This window comes from Anabrus simplex, chromosome 11, assembly GCF_040414725.1.
Source record: "Anabrus simplex isolate iqAnaSimp1 chromosome 11, ASM4041472v1, whole genome shotgun sequence".
Lineage (NCBI taxonomy): Eukaryota > Metazoa > Arthropoda > Insecta > Orthoptera > Tettigoniidae > Anabrus > Anabrus simplex.
In genome coordinates, this window is record NC_090275.1 from 88,307,412 (window position 1) to 88,325,705 (window position 18,294).

Below are 18,294 nucleotides of genomic sequence, written 5' to 3' on the forward strand. Positions count from 1 at the left end.
GAATCGAACCCGGGACCCCTGTGACTAAAGGTCAGCAAGCTGATCATTTAGCCACGCAGCCGGACTCATTAATAACGGCGTACAGCTTACGGAGAGCCCTGGTGTAGATGTTTCGAATCGACGTCTATGGACAACCTGCCAGTCTGCCTTTTCTATGATGAATTATAATGTTCAAGACGACAAATGTCCGCCTCTGTGGTGTAGTCGTTAGCGTGATTAGCTGCCACCCCCGGAGGCCCGCGTTCGATTCCCGGCTCTGCCACAAAATTTGAGAAGTGGTATGAGGGCTGGAACGGGGTCCACTCAGCCTCGGGAGGTCAACTGATTAGAGGTGGGTTCGATTCCCATCTCAGCCATCCTGGAAGTGGTTTTCCGTGGTTTCCCCACATCTCCTCCAGGCAAATGCCGGGATGGTACCTAACTTAAGGCCACGGTCGCTTCCTTCCCTCTTCCTTGTCTATCCCTTCCGATCTTCCCAACCCCAACAAGGCCCCTGTTCAGCAAAGCAGGTGAGGCCGCCTGGGCGAGGCACTGGTCATCCTCCCCAGTTGTATCCCCCGACCCAATGTCTCACGCTCCAGGACACTGCTCTTGAGGCGGTAGAGATGGGATCCCTCGCTAAGTCCGAGGGAGAAACCAACCCTGGAGGGTAAGCATGTTAAAAGAAAGAATATGCACTATCAAAATTCAGTTCCTTTTGAAGCATTGTACATCTACCGCAATTTCTCCAAATTGTCTTGAGTTAAGCTCATCCGTTTATCTGTCAGCATATCCTAAAACACAGAACATGATATTTCTACGTCACAAGAAGTGACAGGTGCATACTTAAATGAAGACATTTGGGACAAATCGAAGTCAAATTGTTCGTCTTTTGCATTTTTGCCACAATCAGCCTTATATAAGCTTGAATTCAAAGTCGGGATTTGTACGGATCACTTTGTTTGTCCTACAGTATTTCTTGCTGCCACAGCTACTTCCCCGTGCGATGATTGCAGACACTTTTGAATGTCCTCAATAACTGGTAACGATTGCCTACTGCGATAACAAAGTGACGAGTAACAGTTCCGGGTAGGAAATGACAGGATAACAGCAAAAGAGGGCTCAGTGCAAACCAAGGTTTGTTTGCTGCTATCTCAGTAACGCAGCGTCACAGAAGTGTGATACAAGAGATACAACAAATGAACCGTCAATGAGTAATGCACTGTTTAAGGTTCAATTTACAGCAATGTATAACTGGGACACCTTATTCCTAAGAATTACAGAGATCGACGTGGGGACTTCCGGCTGATGTCAACATTTATTCAAACAACAGATAAGAAAGTGCTTAGTTAAATGGATTATAGGACCTCTGCCGTATGTACAGTCGCTCGCATGATTATTCGGACAGACATGATCTATTACATTTTCCTTTGTATTAGTGATTTCAGTAATAATAAATCACTGATATAAATTAAATACAAGTTTCTGTAAAGAATATAAAACTAAACATCCATCATTCTTCTAATGAACACTGTCAATGAAAATATAATAATTAAAAAACAAAATAAAACCAAAACCAATATTGCACAAAATTATTCGGACACTTTCCTTTTTACTTATGATCCTGAATGTTCAGCGTCTGGTTGTCTCTCCTTTCATTTTAATTACTTCCCTGAGTCGACTTGGCATGCTCTCCACTAATTTCCTGATGTAAGCGGGAAATATCTTCTGCCACTCTTCTTGAAGTGAGTTTTCAGCTGTTCTCTAGATGTGATTGTTGTTTTTCTTATTTCTTTATCAAGTTTGTCTCAAAGGTTCTCAGTTACATTCAAGTCTGGTGATTAAAGGGGAGGATGAAGCACCATTGGGCAATTAAACAATAACCACATCCTTACATTCCAGGCCATATGCTTTGGGTCGTTATCTTGATAAAACTTAAAATGTTCACCAATCCAAATATTTTCGGCACTCTTTTTCATATATTACCTCAGTATTCTAAGGTATTGAAAGTGGTTAATTTTACCCTCAGTAAAATCCAATTTACCAACTCCGTTCGTCGATATGCACCCCCACACTATTACATGTCCACCGCCATCCTTCACAGTTGCTTTCAGATTTTTCTCTTGAAGCTCAGTATTAGGACGCCGCCAAACTGTTATCTCTCATCAGACTGAAAAATGTTAAATTTACTCTCATCAGCAAATATAACGTCATTCCACCACTCATTGTCCTCTCCAACATGCTCTTTGGCAAACAGCATTCTCTTTCTTCGATTTATTTGATTTATGAAGGGCTTCCTTCTTGCAATACGGCCATGAAAGTTACCTCTTCTGAGCACTCTCCGTATCGTTTTGGGATGCACTTTCTTTCCGGTGTCTGCGGCAGTCGCCATAACGAGTTTTGGAGCACTTAAGTTGGGTTCATTTTTTTGTCTTTCTGGTGATATAACTCTCTTCTCTCACAGAATAAGTTCTTGGGCGTCTCGTATTGCCGTAGATGTCCAATCCTATCTTCCTCCCGGAATCTTGTGATAATATCAGAGACTGTATTTTCTTCATTTGTAACATTTCAGCAATTTGACGACAACTTTTACCTTTGGCATGGTGGAAAAATTACTAGCTGTCGCTGTTCGGTTGTACTCTCTCTTCTTCTGCGGGCGATTTTCTCTTAAGTTGTACACAGTACTCTAACTCACTGAATGTTTTCGTTCATACTGTCCGTGGCTCTTCTAAACACGGCCTCTGCATGGCAACTGACTTGTGTCCGAATAATTTTGTTGAAGCACGTTAACTGAGTTCTGAGGTTCCAGTTCCAGGGTCACTGGTTATCTCCTGTTAACTAAAACTACACATTTCAATGCCGTGTTGAAACTGTCAAATTGGGTTATTCAGAAACTAGTTTGCGTGTATAATATTTTGTCTGAACCATAGGGCCATAGTGTGTAGCAAAGGCTACAATTAAGGTGTCCGAATAATTATGTGAGTCACTGTACTTACTTTGGTTGTCAGATAGGATGCCAGGAATGCATTCTCTCCGTCTCTCAGTAATAGACATACTGTGTAACGTGGAAAAATGGTCCCAAATTCTGCAAACCAACATTCATAAAAAGCACTATCATGCAAGTTAACGTTACATATGCGCCAAAGTCAGAAGAAAAGTCATGTTATGCAATATAAACGTTCAAACTTCTTCTTTTTCTACCACTTTTCCCACACCTGTGGGGTTGCGGGTGCGAACTGTGTCGCACATGTGGATTTGGCCCTGTTTTACGTCCGGATGCCCTTCCTGACGCCAACCCTATATGGAGGGATCTAATCACTATTGCGTGTTTCTGTGGTGGTTGGTAGTGTAGTGTATTGTCCGAATATGAAGAGGAAAGTGTAGGGACAAACACAAACACCCAGTCCCCGGTCCAGAAGAATTAATCAAAGGCGATAAAAGTCCCCGACCCGGCCGGGAATCGAACCCGGACCCTCTGAACTGAAGGCCTCAACGCGGACCATTCAGCCAAGGAGTCGGGCAATATAAACGTCCAAACATTCGCTATTAAATCCAAAATCTTCAAAATATGCCTTTTGCATGAATGTTCTCGTTAAAAGGCCAAAACATGCAAACATGCACGAAAATACCGGTTGTTTGGAATCGCTAAGCCGAATATTTGCAAAGTTTGAGAAGTGTAACTAGCTTATGTAAAAACATGCATTTGCATGGAAATCCAGGCTCTTGGATTACACTTGATGAGCTATTTAACGGTGAGGTGGCGGCCCCAATCTAGGAAGCCAAGAATAACGGCCGAGAGGATTCGTCGTGCTGACCATACGACACCTCATAATCTGCAGGCCTTCGGGCTGAGCAGCGGTCGTTTGGTAGGCCGTGGGCCTTCGGGGCTGTTGCGCCATGGGGTTTGGCTTGGTTTTAAGTCTTTCATTGACAATTCTTTGATTATTGTCATAACAATTCAGTCGTCTTTTTCTAATAATGTCTGATGTTTTCTCAGAATGCTGATATGTATAATTCAGAAAATCTCCTTTCCATCCTAACTCCTTCTATGCATACTGGGCCAAAGATTGTCCTTTCTTGTTTTTCTGACATTTTAGTTACTCATCTACCTCCAATGATCAAGGTTTCTGATGCGTATAATGATTCTGACTTAATTACAATGTTATAGTGTTTTAGTTTAGCGTTCTGAGATATTGATTTTTTGTTGTACTTGTTCCATATGATTCTATGCGATTTATTTAATTTAGAATTCTCTTTCTGCTTGCTTAACGATTTAATCCGGATGGTTGGATGATTTCTCCTGTATGTATATTCAGTCCTCAGCCCTAAGGCTGGTTGGATCCTCAAGAGCTCCGCCATCAGCCGTCATTGGTGGACTAGACATTACTGAAGAGGCGTACTAAGGAAATGAGAAGCGTGGTAGTTTCCCGTTGCCTTCCTCACCGAGCCAGAAGATGCTATTACATACCATTCTGCCAAGCCCACTGAAATGCATGCAACAACTGACCCTATGAGCAACATTTTCACACCATTCATAACAGGGACTGGCTGCATAAGGAGTGGCATTACTAGCACCACTCATACCTCAGTCACTTTCATATTGTCGAAGCCAAGGATGAGACTAAGACAAATCTATGAAAGCAACAAAATCGCTCTAGTCTATACCAGAAGCACAGTCGAGCTAAGGCGAGCGAAGAGAACGGACATGTTTTGCGGAGTGTGCCGGGTGAGTGGAGTACGAGTGAGGAGCGGACGGGTCGAACCGAGTGTTACAAGGAAGATGATCAGCGTTGAACAATATAGGGCCATTATAGGTAGAGGGCAGGGAAGTAAGAAGAATGCAACAGCCAAATGTAAGGAAGTTAGCTTAGGGATGAGACTGAAAGGCGAGGTGCTGATGGTGGCAGCAGTGGTCACTGTCCTGCTGGTTATTGCGGGTGTGGAAGTAAATCCAGGCCCGCAGGGCAGTGGCAGCTTGAATTGGGAGGACGTTGAAGTAATAAGGAAAATGGTTAAGGAGGTAGTAGGGAAACTCTGTCCGTTTGAGCAGTTAAAGCGGATGATACTGAACCCTAGAACTTGCCATTCCATCGTTGGTCGGCCACGGCTGCTACAGTAGAACAATCTAGAACTCTTAAATCATGGGTCGTTGCGGGGATAAATTCGGTCTCGATCTTAACCAAACGATGGGGTTCAGAAGAGAGCCTAACTACTTGAAATGAGGAGCAAAAATGTGCTTACTAACTTTTATTAAATTGAAATAGCACGATAACATCATTAATTTAATATGCATTCTTGCAAATATATATAAATTGTTGATTTTTGAATGTTCCAAACACAGTCACATTACTTAACGTCAATTTGTTTCTTACACTATCGAAGAGTTGCTTCGGAGAAGTTAATAGGTTAGTGGACAGCGAAACTGAAAAACTGAAAAAGGGAAGACCTGAAAACCGGGCACCTATTATTCCAAACGAGAACTGAGAGTTAATCCACACGATCCGTGGAAAATCTGACTTTCAACAAGTAGAACGCCTGATTTTCTCTCAATTAAGGTTATCCACCAGTCGAATACCCTTAACGGATACGGAACACCCGCCGAATGGACCCTTAATCGAACCAAACTGACTATCAGCTGCTTTGGATAGGTTGCGAAATATTATGTGAAAGCATGGTGTTCACTACGAATTAACAGCATCATTTACAATTGAAATAAAATCCCACCATGTTGTCATTCATGACACCCTTAAGTGATAAGATAATCCCGATGCTAAATGTGCATCACCCAAAACAGCTGTTCGGAAGGAACCAACAACAACATGATCCGTGAGGATCTTACGTTATGTCGTTCTAAAGGAACAAAACTGCGAAATGCAGGAAACGCTTACTAATCATGCATTTAGAAGAAATGCCAAACACTGAAGTTATTTAAAAAGTGGAAAGTCACTTGAAAAGTATTATTATCGAACCGATTTTCAGGTTAGAAAGGGGTTTGTTATGCTTAATAAAATTACCAGTCCACGCTAAAATTTACTACAATCTTAAGGAATTCTTTCCCTTGAAAAACAATGCTACCCGTACAGATCTATCTATTTACTGTCTGTCCCAACACACTACTAATAAAATGATTACTTACTTACTTCAACTATGAATAAAAATGAAAGTATGACAAGATTGAAAATAAAATATTGTCACTGGCTGACGAATCGAAACCGCATTCGCAACTCAAGTCTCACATTAATACACTAAGTGTCAATCTGCACACTATCAAACGAAACGGACGTCAAAACGATAACACAATAAAGTCCGTAAAAATAAATTAACATCTCGAAGTCATTACAGCTTAACACGCACGGAGAATCACAGTAAAAATGTTTAATCTATATCGGGCCGATATCCAACATTTGGACAACCCTCACTCACTGATAGCGGTCCCGTTATCTCAAGGAGAGCAACGCATTGATCCTCTTCATAAATCATATCATACTGTAGATGCTACCTTCGTCCAGGCCACTTCAACAAAAAAACAAAAGAAACATCTAAACTGAGACTTGAGTATGTACAGCTGCCATCCCAGACCTATCGTCGGGCTCACTTGAAATCTGTACATCCTAACACTAATCACTATGTACATGATGCCTTCCAAATCCTATCGTCGGGCGTGAACTAGGACGTCTCATCATCAGTGACACCAAGGATAACATGTGACGTCCTAAATCTATCGTCGGGCGTCAAAGTGGGTCGTTATACGCCTCCCTTAACATATCAGGCGAACTAGCAATTTCAAACAAATCCGACATTTAATACAAAATCTGGTCAGACAAATAACGCATGACGGAACCAACGTCTCTTACTATCAAATGAATGCAAGTCGAAAAATACAGTAAGTCTCTACCTCATTACAATACGTGAACTCGAAAGTGAACATACGTGACGAACAATTCTCCACCTCGAACACAATCTCAGCCTGTGCATTGCATTGTTAGGGAAGCAAATGAAAATTCCCAACACACGTCTACCTTTTAGTGGATGCCTACAAAATAATAATCATCACTACCGCATTCGAAATTCTCAGATCGCCTATCGTCAATTCCAACTTTTATCAATGACCTATCCAGTGAACAAATTCAATACAACACCAACCGTGTGTCCAAAGTGCTCTTTTTATCCTTGAGGTCGCATCATTTTAATATCAAACGGGCTTTAAGTAGAAAATAGCTGTACGTTTACTACCAAGATTTAAACATTTTACTACAGTCGTTTTCACTTGGGATCTTTCTATAAATTTACGGTGCTTCACACAGTAGTCGTCTCAAATTCGGATTGATTGCGGAAAACAATACAGCCTGCCTCAACACAGCCTGTTTCCTAAATACTTCCTCTGCATAAATATAGCCTGTCTCAAACTCATTCTCCTCGCTTTATTCCAGCGGTATCACATAAAATCCAAGCTTCATTTCATCCATCTCCCTCTCATCTCCACATACATATAAATTCATCGCTCTCAATCCCTTTTCTTATATTTCCAAGACACCTTTTCATAATTCAATCCCCTGGTGAAAACTACAATCACTATAAAACACATCTCTTACTTTACTATTATTACGACTTTCAGACCTCGAGAATCCAAGAGCACACAGCGACTTTTCGTATCATTAATATACACGATGTCTCAAAATTTCCTTCCCATTAATAACTGTAACTCTATCAAATTTCACCGAAATTATCTAAATATGCCTGCGATCCTTGTAAACAAATAAATATACTGGTTAAGTGCAATTTTAACATAGAAAAAAATTTTTATCCCGCGGTAGACATTATTATTATTATTATTATTATTATTATTATTATTATTATTATTATTATTATTATTATTATTATCGACCAACATTTCTGAATTCAACTGACATTTAGATTAGGATATTCGCCACGACTAATTTACACTTATAACTTTCCAAAAATCCACGCTTTGGACACTATCTCATCGAACATTAACACCAAAATTTTAAGCGTCGCATTTTACCGTTCTTGACATGAAATTTACAAACTGAAACTTTCACACGCTGACCCAAAATTACAACACCTTTCGCCTGATAATTACGAATATCAACCCGACATTTCATCTTGAAAATTTTGTTGGGACAGAACAATTTAAACTAACTACAACATAATATAAATGTAGACAGACCTGTACATGGTACCATTCCCAGCATTCTGGTCACATCGTCACCAGCAGACCTCGGGCTTAGCCGCACATTTTCACAGATAACATTTTCATTTCCAAAATCTCACTCATACAGACACTACCTTTCTCACACACGATATTAAAATTACCACATAAATCAGGCACTTTCTCTGTAATTTGCGCCACGACTTCCCTCGTTCTGCAGTCGACTACAACTGTCTGACTCGTTCCCAGAGTCTCTCTCCGTTACTCCAATAAAACAGGTGTTCAACAGATAAAGGGAGCAGAACTACTCTGAATAGCTTCCCCAAACCCTCTTCACTTTCAAGCGTACATGAGATGATATAAATAAAACCTGCTGTGTATATTTCAACCAGCCTACACTTTCCTAGTTCGTCGGCTAACGTTCAGAACCTTTCCAATCACTTTCTCTTCTTACCCGAGTGTGTGGACCTTAGCCACGGACATGTATTTAATTATTTGTCGATTAATCTGGCGCGAATTTCCAATGACGACGGGCACAAGCTCCCGCGGCTTCAAGTTCCAGATCGACACTGCAAAATTTACGGTGGAGGGTTTCTTTTATAATCTCAGAAGGGACGCTATCCCCACTATGAGGCTTGATTGTGTAATCTGCTAATTTTGCGTCTAATAGACCGATTTTGATGAGACTTGTCCCAGAACTCCGGACAGACTTGCACTTATTTTAAATGTTAATCTTATAATTTTACTACACTCACAACAGGGGAAATAAATTATTTCTGCCCGTGCGTTTCGCGCGTTTTCTTCATCCCCTGACCTTGGCACGTGTAGCTAGTTCACTGATCTGATACTAACATGTACTTAGGCTTAACTGCATTTAAGTTTTTCCCTGGTGTCTCTGTCTTCACGTAGGGTGTACGAATAATTTTACTTATTTATTTCTTTATTTACTGTATTGCCAAAATCCCTCGTTCTGTAGAATTCCATGAATTTAAAGAATTGTCGGGCACTCGAGTTCCACCGAGGTGTCCCGGTATTTCACGAGCTTGCCGTGAGATCCTTCCCACGCGACATCGGGGCTCTTAGGAGCGCAACATGGCTGCCCTCAAACATAAAAGTAATTTCTTGATATCAAATAAATATTGAGAGAAAAAAAAGAAATTTTTCTCTCCGTAGAATTATGGGTTCAATACAAGAGCAAGTTAAGGAGCATGAAACGACGAGACGATGGATCCAGAAAAACACTAACGAAGTCAAAGGTAAAATGGAAAGCAGTGAGAGAGATGTAGTTTTTCTAAAGAAGAAAATAAGACTATGGAAGAGGAGGTGATGAATTTGAAGAAAGAAGTAGAAGCCTACAGACATGAAAGCATAAAGAAAGCCACTTTTATTTGTGGAGTACAAGAAGAGAAGGTAGAGACTAAAGTGGACATAATATACAAGGTGGTGGATGTAATATAAAAATGAAGATCAACTACAGGAGGTCGATATAGATGACGTGAAGAGGATAGGCAGGCTGATGGTGTGCAGACCTATAAAGGTCATGTTGCTATCCTCACTGATGGCGGATATAGTAATCAGAAGCGCCGAAAACGTGCAGAAAGAAAAAAGTGGATTAAGAGATACTGAGGATGAGATGGGAATAGAAATTTCAAAATTTTGAAGAAACATACGATTAGGGCAAGAATTCAAGGGTTGAGAGCTCGTATTAGGGGCCAAGTACTCGTGGTGTCCAATGGAAAATGGACTCAAAATTGGGGAGTGTCGAAAATTTTGTCTATAGAGGAGGATTTAAATAAGAATGAAACGAGTAGGGACGGCGAGGGCATGCTTGGTATAAGGAGTGGAGCACCGAGTGCGGGATGTAGCGGCGGAGATGACGAACATGATGAAATGGACAGAAGGAAGAGAAGCAGTGAGCTGAGTGACATTAATGTGGCAGTGAGTGCGGAGGAAAGAAAGAGAAGACAACAAAGCTTCGAAGAGTGTTTTGGTCTGACAATGAGAAAAGGAAAAGGTGGGCTAGGGAATTTGGCAGAGAAATACGTATGGAACGTGAGAGGGAAGAGCATAGAGTAGTGAATAATGAATTAAGAGGGGTGAATGGAGTGGAGGGCGGTTCAAGCCCCAGTACGATTGAATGTCTACTTCAAAGTGAGAAAGTTAACAAAAGCAAGGCTCTACACAAAGGGAGAAGTGTGAGCCTAAAAATTTATGGGGGAAGAGAGATAGAAATGAAGAAGGTATCTTAACTAGGAGTCAAAAGCTAAGTAAAGATAGTAAATGATATGTTATTATATATGGTTGGTTGAGTGATCTTGACATAGTATATGGGAGAGTACCCAATAGTAAGTAAGTGATTGGTGGTTTTTATAATTTGAAAGGTGGAGTTTGTTTGGTTCTGTAAGTATGAGAAACGTTTGATTGTTAAGAGAGGTAGTGATGATTTGGAGTTATTTTGGCTGGTGGCCTTGGTGGCGTTATTAGAATTGATTAGTGAGATGATGTTTAGGGATTATGTTTGGATTAGGTTAGAGTGTGTTGAACTCTCTGTAAGTAAAGTAATTTGGAAGAGTGATTAGTTGAAGGATAAGAGTTTGATTTGGGTGGATATGTATATTTGAATGATGAGTTGAGGGTAGAATGTGGTTGTTAATGGTATTTGAGAAGAATAATGAATAGTGTAGAGAATAGAGATTATGAATAAGAGATGAATGGGAGGTATGCGATTGGAAAATATGATGTATAAGAGATGGAGTTGGCGGTATGTGATTGGGATGTTTGATGGTAATTTTACGCTATTTGTATGAAGAAGCGATTGAGATGGCAGTATGAGATTGGCATGTTGATGGAAATTTTGATTTGGAAGTAAATTTGAATGGGAGTTGATGCTATTTGTATGAAGAAGAGATTGAGGTGGCGGTATGAGATTGGCAAGTTGATGGTAATTTTGTGTTATTTGTATGTTAACTGTGTTTGATATGAATAGTGAATTTAATATGTGGTGGGATATAAAGAATGATTGTGTTTATTAAATAGACAGGGTTGGTAAATTTTGGTATGGTAGACGTTATGGCAAAATTTAATGCGGAGGATAGGTTGGTATTTAAGTAAGTGTAGTATCAGAGAACTAGTACAAGGATAACGTTGCAACGAGAGCAGAATGAGGCACACATACGCGGCTGGTGATGTAACGTAAGTCTGGACTCAGCAAGCCCGAGTGAGTCAAGTAGAATGATAGTAGGAGGAATGGAATGTGCAAAGGTTTGCGTGTCTAGTCAGGAGGGACAAGAAGGTCTTTGATATTCATAATGCCGTTTGTTTTATTTCAACTTTATTATGTCTTTAATTATAATTTATTTAAATTACATATTCTGAAAAGACAATATGAATATCCAGTAGAGACTTTGGACGTGGCATGCAGGGGCTGAAGACGGCTACTGTGTGAACACATGCATGAAAGCAACCATCATTTCACATATATTGAACGTGATATGACTTTATTACATTCATTAAGCAAATTCAAACAAATGAATGCCCTAGAGAAATTAGAAATATACAAATTGCAAAAATTTGATAATGAGAACAGCGTAAATGAACACATTGCAGAAGACAATCAGTTGTTTAAATTAGTAACCCAATACCCTAGTAAGAGGCCAAATGATGTCAAGCGTGTAAGAGGGGAAGTATGACTGTTGTATCAGGGGCGGTTCCTTCCACCCTTCTTTCCATCCACCACGCAACCCAATGTAATTCCGTAACCAGTTGCCATACAACATCAGGTGCCTTCACATCTATCTAACACATGCATGCCACACGTAATATTTACATCATCACACTGGTAAGGTTTAATATTTTTACCCCGTTGTATTCTCATTTGTTCTTGTCGGAGCCTTTCTGTTAATTTCTATTTCATTTCCTTTTTATAGACCATTTTAACCTCTTTTCAACCTGGCTGCATAATACATCTATCAACTGAAGATAATGGCAGGACTCCAAGTTTTAACGCAACTTCATTTATTCTTGTACAAATGCAATTGAACTACGCAAGATAGTATTACAATTCCTAGGACACCGTAAATTCACATCATTATACGACGTTGTGTCCAATATTTTAAATAGACATCATTTTAACACCCATTAACGGTGGATATCGGCAGGACTTCAAGTTTTAATGCAATTTCATTCATTCCTAACGCAACTTTTTTGAACCACGCAAGGCAACTTCAAGGACACTGTGAATTCATATCATCACAAGACGTTGTATTTAATTAGACATTACTATATTGTGTTTTTAATTTGTACTTGACAAAATGGGATTTTAATTCTATGTTTGTACTATCCAAATTTTTAAGTGTTACATTGTAATACTCATTGTTTTGAATTTTTAATCCCCCCCCTATTTTAGTCAGGTCTTATTGTATACTGAATTTTAATCTACTAGCTGAGGAAGAGAATGCATAATATTCTCGAAACATGTACTAGATGTTAAGGTGAAAGGTAAATAAATAAATAGTATTGACTAGGCGGACCATCTTCCAACATATTTACTGTTACTAAGTCAATACGGATCCAATCCCGACCATCATGGTCAAGATTATTAATAATACTCTATGTGTAGTTCTATAATAACGGGACTAATCATGTGCCATACAAAGGTCACACTGTTTTAACATACAGCGATCACGTTGACATGGTTGTGCATGTTTAGACTTGCTCGTTATTAAGGTCACTCTCTAATAAACTCAAGCCTTTATAACATATATTATATGCTATAAGTGAGAATATGTTCTTTAGTCTTTAAGATACTGTGATAGTAGAGCGCTTTATTCCATCATGAGAAGAACATTAATATTTGATGTACAAGGCTTTAAAGTGAACGGTAACAAATTTTTGTTTAAAGAGGTGGCTGTGTTGGATTGCACTGTGTTGCGGGCGCCAAAACTCGTCAGTTTGGTAATTAGCCCGCCCTTCTCTTACTTTCTGCAAACAGATGAAGACAAAAAGCAGACACAATGGATAGAAAAAATTAGCTATGATCATGAACACTCATTTGTCAAGAGAAGATCTTGTTTTTTAAAGGTTTATGAAAAGAAGGAATGGTTGCGTGAGTATCTACCATCAACATGTGAAATTATCGACATGCATGAATTAGGATGTCCATCATGTAAACCTCTTCTCAAGGAGCATAGTAGAGAAAAATTAAACAGTCTTCAAGCAATGTGTGAATGCAGTTTGATTGGTTGTGCCGCAGTGCATGCCGGGAGGTGAACAACATATGTAAATTGTAGTGTTGAATTGACAACAGTGTGAAAGAAACATTTGTAGAGTAGAGACATCATGTCATTTCTATCTGTTACTAAGTGTAACACAGCTGAAAAGGTAATAGTAAAGTGTTATGCTTGTAAAAAGAAACTAAACATTTTTACTGAAGAAGAGTTGAATGCATTACCAAAGGCAGTTTTGGTCAATGTAGCTGCAATGCAGTAAAGAAGATCTGGGATAAGGTGCCTCGTGAGTGGACTCAAGATCCTGTTTTGTCATAGCTTCAAACGTGTAGTTTACATCATGAACAAGTGAGTTTAGCTAAGACACCTTCAATGAGAGAGTGCCGTACATGTCAACTCTTTAAACTGTATCACGGACCTAAAACTAACGAGTCGTCTTCGCTTATAAACACTTATCATGGCTGTGAAAAGAGTAAGCAATCTGTCGCAGAAAAAGGTGAAGAAACGTGCTGGGAGAAAGGTGAGGAAGCATGCTGGGCATGGTCTCATCAATAAGGTGATTAATCTTCTACCTTTTGACTTCATCTTCCTAGTTACCAGTACTGTAGCTCTGGAACTCTACTTGACGCCCGCTTGGCACTTGGTGATCCTGGTATTAATATGTCAGATGCTGCCTGCAAAGAGCATGACATTGCTTATCGTCAAAACAAACCTGAACTAAGACGTGTAGCTGATGAAAATCTGCTTCGTAAAGCTATGCAGTGTGTGACGGCACCTAATGTTGCAGTGGCTGAGAAGCTAGCAGCACTTGGCGTTGCCGATGCAATGAAAGGAAAACTGTTACTGGGTGGTGGCATTAAACAGCGAATACTGTAGAAATAATCTATGTAAGAAAGGACAGAACAGATTTACTTGAAGAAAGAAAAATTATATATACTAAAATAAATACGATTTGTGAAACATAATGCAGGCGTTGTTTGATTTTCTAGTATTAATCCTACCCTACACCATGTCCTAAATTAACTAATATTAATTATGTTGACTTGCAAGTTTAAACTCGTCTTATGCAGTAGAAGAAAGGAGGGGTAGAGATTCCAGAAAAAACAAATCAAGTTTTTAAGTATATCCTTTTTATTAATCCATGAATTGAATTTGTTATTAAAACCAAGCCATTTGACATACAGTTTATTTCCACAACGATGAATAACACGTTCGATTAAACAGTGATCAGGATATTTTGTTTTCTGCAGCTCATCGATGTAGAATCCTCCTTCAATATGCTGTGCTGAAAGAGCGGGAAGTAAATACGTAACTGGATTAGTAAGCTTAACACTCCTGGTTTGAAAATTTTCTGTGCTCCTGTTAGGTGTGTCTCCTTTTGCAAAGATAGACTTGCGTTTGCTGATGCGAACGAAATTGCCTATTTAAAGCGATGGCGGCGCGGATCAGCCATTTTGATTACAAGATTAATAGCATCTAAGCGCGGTGTATTCTTAGTAAGAAGACGTGGCTTTGTACCAATAGTGCAATAAGGTATATCGTTGTAGATAGACACGAGTCTAGGTAGCAGTTCAATCCAACGATAATAACTTTCAGCTGTAAATTCTCGCCACATCATTGTCTTGAGTGTACGATTAAATCGTTCTACAACACTTGCCTTGAGGTTGCTGTACGTAGAGTAGTGATGAATGCCAAGTAACTTGAGGTAAGGAGAAAAATCCTTGTTGTAAAACTCTTTACCTTGATTGGCTTGAAGAAGCCTTGGGCAGCGTTTTGATTGTTCAACAATACGTTTAAATGCATCTTTGACTTGAGCTACTGTCTTAGAACGCACAGAATATGCAACAGCAAACTTACAGTACACATCGATGACAGTTCGTAGATACTTATACCCCTTATTGCTAGAGGCATATGGAATCATTTCTTCTAAGTCTGCTTGCCAGAGATCATCTTTTCCGCGTATAATAACGCGTCTGCGATAGTAGGTGAGACGAGCTCGTTTGCTTAACTCGTGTCCGATGCTTATCTTTACGGGTGACGTCTTATCTTGAAGAGCCATTACTGAATAATACCCGCATGACGTAATTCTCTCTCTATTTAAAGAATTTATGATTCCTGGCCTGTGTGACCAGCATCTTGCGATGCTCTTAGAAGTTGTAATCGTTCAACGAATAAGTTTGGGTCATTCCAGTATCTTACGTCTACATATGTCAATAAAGGTTTGTAGATAACATTAAGACCACGTGCAGTCGGTTGATGTGACGAAAACAGCTTAGAAATAAACTCTGGATACTTGCGACTCTTATTTGCATTTACAGCTTCTGTCCTCTCGTAAGTACGTGTTGCGTCAGTAGCAAAAAGTATTGCTTTATATTTTTTAAGATCATCTTGAGAAATTATATCCTTGTCAGGTATTCGTGAGAAAATAAGTGTAAGAGGCCTTTAGTAGGTTTATAGGTAACACCTTTTACAATGATACCCTTGGCTTTAATCTTAACATTTGCATTACTTATCCAGAAACAGTCATCTTCGTAGCGAATACCGTAGGCTGTGTTAGTTAGTCCTGTAAAGTGTTTTTCTATGTAAGGAACAAAGAGAGATCCATAGGTATTTTGAATAAAAGTCTTAAACTAATTACGATACCCTGGTGTGATGATAACCTCAGACAAAGTAGGCAGATCTTGTGTTTATGTAGTAGTAGGTGTTTCAGCAATAACATCTGTAGTTTATTTATTTATTTATTTATTTATTTATTTATTTATTTATTTATTTATTTATTTATTTATTTATTTATTTATTTATTTATTTATTTATTTATTTATTTATTTATTTATTTATTTATTTCGTAAAGGGCACCTGAGCCATGGCTCATACGTATAGGTGCAATACATATCTGATATTCATGTATCAGAATTAGGATATAACATAGAATCTTAAATGTTTCACATGAGAATAAACGGAAAGTGAGTTAAACTCATTATAGAGGTGCGATACATTTAACGTATACATGTTACATAGTCAAGATACCTCAGATGTTCATATCATCTTATGCAAATATTTTACAAGTTTCTGCTTAAATACAGTAAAAGAAGCAGCCTGTCGAATATGTTCAGGAAGTGAGTTATACACATGTGCTGAGTAGTACCATACAGATTTGTTGCCATATTTAGTTGAGTTAATTAACTCAATGTGAATTTTATTGATAGGCCTATCTTTTGTTTTGTACGAATGTATGTCAGAATTTGTCGCACATAAGGTATAGATAGATAGATAAGAAATGTGTGAGCCCTGTTTTCGCAGAGCTCCACACGTAGGTCTATGAAGACCCCTTGTGCCCCTTGAACGGGTTTGCCTAGTCCAGCCCTAGTGCTCCTATAAAGGATACCAGTGTCCGGATTTTGGCATTCCTGATGTCCTCCAGGCTCACAAAATGTGAGCCCAGGTATCGATGTCTAGTGCTTGCAAAAGCCTCGCACTGACATAACACATGCGCGGAGGTCTCCTCCTCCTTACCGCATCTTCTACACATCAGATCATGGGTGATTTTCATGATGTGTAGGTGTCTCTGTAAGGTATTGTGGCCTGTTAACAGTCCAACTACCATTCTCATTCTGGTCCTATTCAAATTCATTAGGACCTTTTTATAGCTTTGACTAGGCCCTTTGATAAGTTCACGTGCCTGTCTTGCTATGGTTAACCTCTTCCAAATATCTAGGTGAGACTGGTTTATCCATTGGGATATTGCCAGTTTCACACTTCGGAGTGACACTCCCAGGAAGGGCTCTGCTCCTGTGAAGGAACCCATTGAGCCCTGTTTCGCTAGTTTGTCAGCTTCTTCATTTCCACTGATACCTGTGTGCCCAGGAACCCATAATAGGGTAACTGAGCTAAGCTCACACAGCTGATCTAACATCCTTTGGCATTCCCATACCAGTTTTGATGTTGTTTTAACTGCACATAGTGCTTTTAGCGCTGCCTGGCTATCACTACAAATAGTGATGTGTCTTCTGTGTCCAGGCATATTCCATATATTTACAGCACAGGCTAGTATTGCGTATACTTCAGCCTGGAAAACAGTAGCATATTTACCCATAGGAAGGGAGAGCCTTGACTTAGGCCCCCAGACCCCGGCGCCTGTGCCCGTCTCCGTCCGCGACCCATATGTGTACCATGTACACATAAGGTATTTGAGTGAGCCAGATTATTTATCAATCTGTAGACCATCACAGCTGAAGCTTTCAGACGTAAAGCCTCAAGTGGAAGAACATTACAATGTTTGTATAGATAAGCTGGTGGTGTCAATGTATATAGCTTAAACAGTATTTTTAATGCTGTCTTGTGTAGGATTTCAACAGTCTGAAATAGCTCTCCACTGCACCACGCCCAAATATGCACCATATAAAGTATATGATTTTGAATAAGAGCGTGATAAAATTTTAGTAGTGTGTTAGTAAGTTTGTATTTAAGTCTATTAAGATCGCCAATTTTATTACAAATCTCCTGAACCTGATCAATCCAAGAGAAGAATTAATCCTAGGAACTTTGTCGCCCTAGCTCTAGGTATTTTGCAGTTATAAATTTGAGTGTAATATCCAGAGAAAGCCTGCATGCTGATTTATGAAAGTCAGATTAATAGTTAGACTATCTACAAGAAGTCAATTCTGAAGTAATATCGGACTGCATCATGATTTCGAGATTATCCGGAGAAGTGTCCGTGTAAAACACGTTAGCGTCGTCAGCAAATAGAGACAATCGTCCGTACAATTTTAGTGATTCTATACGGTATCATTCATAAATATGAGGAAAAGAATGGGACCTAGTACTGAACCTTGAAGTATACCGATATTTATAGGCAATGGGATACTGTTCACATTATTACAGGCCACAAATTGTTCTCTGTCTGTAGGATAACTGATAAAT